We start from the raw sequence: 6000 nt of genomic DNA on the forward strand, positions 1-6000 counted from the left end.
ACTCTACTTAATAATTATTTCCAAAACATAGGTTCTCACAGTAGGCAAAATCAGGCAATCAGCCCTCTTATAGAACATTATCTTTGCCAGACTTCGCTCTGCCTGCATGTGCTGTTAGTTTCACTGAACATCTGGAAGAGACCTGTCTTCATATAACTCCATGCTGTGTGGGGAATGTTAATGGCACTCACACTTTCCCCTGCAAGAAATTTCACAATTCTCTTTCTCACTTTTTTTTCTCAAACATTAAGGGACATTTTTATTCAGCCAGAGACATTTAACAGAGCCACTCAACTGGTATCTTTCAGAGTCCTTTCCGTGAACTCAACTTTCAAAACTAAAATGTGTGAAGAAATTACCAAAAAAAAAAGCAAACCACGATGTGACATAATGAATTTTATCAAACAGTGAAAAAAAAAACTTACCAAGCTTCTCACAAGTGGTCAGCCATTTCTAAAATGGTTTCCCTGACCTGGACTAAGCATATAATTGATATTCACAACTTGCTTCTGCGCATATTTCCCTCAAGCTATCGGTCATTACTCTCGTGGATATAATCAATAATGAAATGGGAGAAAGATTGATTGAATGTGGAAAATGGAGAGTTGTTCTCTGACAGATGTGGAGAAAGAGGCCTAAAATGTTAAAGGGAAGGGAGGATCCTGTCTTTATTCAATATTGGACCTAGGAAACAGCCTATGGGATTTTCTAGCTCTTCAACAGTCTATGTTTGTGGAATAAGAAAAAAAGAGGGAGAATTCTATTCACTCTGCCCCTTGAGACTTTGGAGTTCTTACAAATAACACAGTGATTCCTGCACCCTGGCATCATAAAATGCATGAGTAATGTGACCCTGAAGATCGTTAATACAATGATTTTAAGCACTGTGTTCCATGGAGCCATAGGTGAGATGCAAAGGGACCTCTGGAGAGAAAGGCTTCAGACCTCCCCATCATTCACTTCAATGAACACGAATCCATGTTCCTATTGGGGAAAAAATTGAAATTTCATTAAGGTGGGACTTCTAGTCAACATGGTGTTTGGGGTTCATGCCATTTTCTCCATGATCTGTTTCAAATATCTGAAATGTCAGAAAATAGGTTTTTAATTGAATTATTACAGAGGCATATTCAAAATAGAGGCTGGGAAGAATATGAGAGGCTGAGAAGAGGTAGGATTTGACCAAAAGAAGCAGAAGCTCCAGAGACTTGTAGGTAAATACCGATAGCACTAGTAGGCAAAGGGGCAGCAGTAGGGGTGTTTCATACCCCTGGATGTGAATGCCAAGCACGCATGGGAAGGAGGAAATTGATAGGGGCTGAAGGGTGGCCAGGCTCTGTGAACCATCCCCACTACTCCAGGCCTTCAGAACAATCAGCTGTGGTCAGAGAAACCATTCCTAGATGGGAGACAAGGCAGAAACAGAATAGTCTGCAATTCCAGAGAGACAATGGGAGAAGCTCTTCTCCTGCTGCTACCTATCACCCAATTCGTAATCTTACTGGAAACAGCAAAGGAAGGACCTCAGTAGAAGCTTCCAGCCCTAGAAGAGTCAGCTGATGGTCTTGAGGTTGAACTCAACTGTGAACATAAGCTTGTAGGCAAGGATTACAAAATATGTGAGCACTTGCACTGTAAAAGGGAAACAACAGAGAAACAGAGCTGACAGGAAAAGCAGAAAAGCAATTTATAATAAGCATAATTACCATTCTCAGTGAAAAAAGAAAGTGGAGCTCACATGAAGCAAAACTGAGAGACTGTATTAAAGAGGAAGCAGGGAATCTTCGTAATGAAATGAAAACGGTTATATAATGGAAATATTAGTAGGAACAACAAGAGAGATAGACTGAACAGTAGAATATACAGAGTCAAGGAGAAATTGGTGATCTGGAAGCTGTAAAAATCTCCCAGAATATTTCTCTGCTATGTGAGATGCACACCCAGATCCCCTTCAAAAAGGATTAAAAGTCCAGCTGTAGGGGGAGTGCTTAGCTGTCTTCAGTGGTTGGCTTCATAAGTGGCTACCTCGGCATTTGAGTCAAGGTCATGCTATTCTCAGACCAGCCCCCAGCCGATGCTTTAGCAGGGCAGTGGTAATGTGGGGCTCCTTTTGAGGAGCAGTTTGCTCTGGAGTACCGTTTGGGCTGACAGGGACTGTCTGGCAAGTACAGTATTCTGACAGCTCCCCCCTTTCCCCTGATCCTACCATGCCCTTTTGATATCACAGGTGTAGTGTAACCCCTCATTAAATTTTGTGCAGTCTTAATTTCACCACAACATCTGATTCCTGGAAAACCAAAGCTGCCACAGCATCAGGAAGGTGTAAGGAAATGGAAAGTATAAAAGAGAAGCTAAGAAACATGGAGCATGAATATACAGGTGTGGTAGGCAGAACATGTGAATATATTACAAAATAAATTTAAATAGAAATGATACATCCAACTAAATTATAATTTAAGTATGAGAGAAAATAATGATATTTACAGACAAACCAGGACTTAGGAAATTACCAGCAAAAATATTTCTAAAGAATGATTAGAGTATATACTTAAAGAATAATGAATACAGAAGGACATAATGATAGGTAATAAGTATTTATGAGAAAAGAAACTAATGACACATTAGTGCCTCCACTGGACATGAAAAATATACATATATGCATATTTACTATAACAATCTGGAATTAAAATTCCAATGATTCCAACTACGTAATGAGAGTTGGAGATGAAAGCATAACTCAATTTTGTGTCTTGGATACATGGAAGCTGTAGACACTGATTAACATTAGATGTTGTTAGAAAAAATAAATAAAATGCTTAGTAACAATTTAGGGAAGGAACAAAAATAATAGAAACAGAATATGTAACTTTCAAACTAGAAAAGGGAAAAACAGAAACAAAACATTATCAATTTAACAGAAGCAGGAAAGATTTTTTTTTAAAAATAGAAGAAAATGGTAAAGAAAAAAATTAATAAAAAAGAGATCCAGTAATATGGTACTTTTAAGAAATATTTCTTTCAAAATAAAAAGGAAACACATATACACCATGATATATAAATTTTAAAAATGCCTTTGATAGCAATATTAATATCAGATAGACTGAAATTTAGGGCTAAAAAAGTGAGAAAAGAGAATATTTCATATTAATAAACCTAACAATACAGCCAGAAGACAAAACATGTATGACCTTTGTCTCCAGCTAACAAGCTTGACAGATAAAGGCCAAATGAAGTTTCTGCAAATTCCAAAAAAATTGTACGTTATACTGACATTCTCTGATAAAGAAAAAATAAAATTGGAAATGAGATAAGATGGTCAGTAAAATCTTGATATCATGGACAAAAATTCTTATTATAAAAAGTGTTTCTGTTGTCTAGAACTTTGAAAACAATGCTTTGATCTCATATTAGTGGTAAGGGTCATTGAGAACTGCAGACATTCAAGTGCTTTGGACAAGGTCCAACAATATCGATATAGTCAAGCAACCAGGTGTTCAGGCCCAAACAAAACAGCAAAACCCAGCTGCTGAAGTGTCATATCAACAATATCTAACTGGAGAAAATATTTTTTTCTTTAAATATAAATTGTATAAGGGTGAAACATAAAATGAAATTAAACAAGCAAATGGAACACAAACTGAAGATCCAGATTCTGCTCTCAGTGCTGTGTCTCTAATGTGGAATAAGGGCCTCTGATTTCAAAGTGAGTGTCAAGAAGGCTGGGAGAAAATTAAACCCTAAAAAAATCACCAGATTTCTGAGATAATCCTGAATAATGGAAACTGACTAGGAAGATGTAGTGTTCACGCTCAAGTTAAAGAATCATTTTACCAGTGTGAAGCAGGCATTTTTCCTTGTTAGGCTTCTTGGTAGTTTACACCAATAAATTTGTATGCTTATTTTTTTCCTTTAGGTGCAACTTTTCCCATGTAAGTTTCAAATTGAGAGAATGGTGGGGTTAGGATGATCAACAGTGTGACATGTTCTAAAGGGCAAAATAAACAAAGAATAGAAAAACAATTGCCTTTAGCAACGTTTTTGCTAATGGAGAACCATTGCTATCTTGGTGAGACATCAACATCAGAAAAGACCAGGCATAAACCTTGCCTTGGGGAATTAAGTGGGAAGGATGTGGAAGCAAATTGCCATATATATATATATATATACACATACACACACATACATATACACACATACACACACACACACACATTTTTTTTTTTTTTGAAAAGTTAGGCCAGAGGAGGGATAAGAGAACAGAATAATAACTCAGGGTTATAATGAGGTCAGATGAAGTCTTTTGAAAATAATTAAATGACTTGTATATTTTTGAAGGATGAGGGAGAAGACATGATGGATAGATTGGTTTAATGTGGAAGCCTCTGGAGATGGGAGGTACCAGTTAAAGTTGTACATTCACCTGAGGAAGGTCTGAAGGATGTAGCAGGCATGTGACTCAGTAACAGTGTGGCCATGATGATTGCTGACTGAGACCAAAAGAACCTGGTTTTCTGTGGGGTCAAGAGAGTTATGTAACTATGAATATCCAATATTTATAGGATCATTACCATCACCATAGTCATCGCTGATACTGATATCTTTGAGGAAAGCAGAAGGGCTTGGCAACCTGTAAGTTGCTGCTGATGTCCTAAACTTGGTATAATTGGGAGGGGACATCACACATGTGCTTGTGTGTGCATATGTGAACACACACATACATACACACACACAATAAGGCTGCAAAAAGAATGGTATTTTGGCTTTCTGGAAGTGAAAGACGTAAAAAACAATCTCTAACGCCCCACGCCCTTCTTTCTGTCTTGGGAAAAATTAGGTAAGACATGGTTCAGGGTAGTATACAGGGTTGCATTTCTAAAATAGCAGCCTGATATATGTATGGAGTGAGGATAAGCTGAAGGCAGGCAGATGGAAAAAAGAGTTGTGTGGGAACTCTGGGAGAAGTGCTGCTTTAATAAGGTGCTACTGAATTAGAATTTAAGAACAGTAGTCTAGTCCTGTTACTTCCACCAACTATGGCAAGTCATGTATCCTCTCTACTTCAGTTTCCTCGCTTCAAATAGAAGAGCCTGGCCTGACTCATCTCCAAGGTCCCTTGAAACTCATTCTACTCCCAGTACCACTGCTTCATTAACTGTATAGCTTTAGATTCATTTGGACTTATTATGTAACCATTTTGGATTTCAGGTTACACACACATACACGCACACACACATTTTACTTTGGTTCTATTCAGCATCAAAATTCTATGAGGTGCATGTATCTTTTCAAATTAACATTTTTGTTTTCTTCATACATATACTCAAGAGGAGAATTGCTGGATCATATGGTAGTTGTATTTTTAATTTTTTGAGGAACCTCCATACTGTTTTCCACAGCGGCTGCACCAGCATACATTCCCACCAGCAGCGCGCCAAGGGTCCCTTTTCTCCACGTCCTCGACAACATTGGTTATTTGTGGTCTTTTTGATGACAGCCATTCTGACAGGTGTGACGTGAGACCTCATTGTGGTTTTGATTTGCATTCCCTGATGATTAGTGATGTTGAGCATCTTTTCATGTGCCTGTTGACCATCTGCATGTATTCTTTGGAAAAATGTCTATTCAGGTCTTCTGACCATTTTTAATCAGGTTGTTTGCTTTGCTGATGTTGCACTGTGTGAGCTGTTTATATATATTATGGATATTAACCCTTATTGGTCATATCACTGACAAATCTTTTCTCCCATTCAGTAGGTTGCCTTTTCATTTTGTCAATGGTTTCCTTTGCTGTGCAAAAGCTTTTAAGTTTAACTAGGTCCCATTTGCTTATTTTTGCTTTCGTTTCCTTTGCTTTAGGAGACAGATCCAAATAATACTGCTTAGATTTATGTCAAAGAGTGTTCAGCAGCATTATTTACAGTAGTTAAGATATGGCAGCAACCTAAGTGTCCACTGATAGATGAATGAATAAAGAAGATGCTTTATATATATATATATATA

Source organism: Neophocaena asiaeorientalis, unplaced genomic scaffold (genome assembly GCF_003031525.2).
Source record: "Neophocaena asiaeorientalis asiaeorientalis breed wild unplaced genomic scaffold, Neophocaena_asiaeorientalis_V1.1 scaffold78, whole genome shotgun sequence".
NCBI classification, from domain to species: domain Eukaryota; kingdom Metazoa; phylum Chordata; class Mammalia; order Artiodactyla; family Phocoenidae; genus Neophocaena; species Neophocaena asiaeorientalis.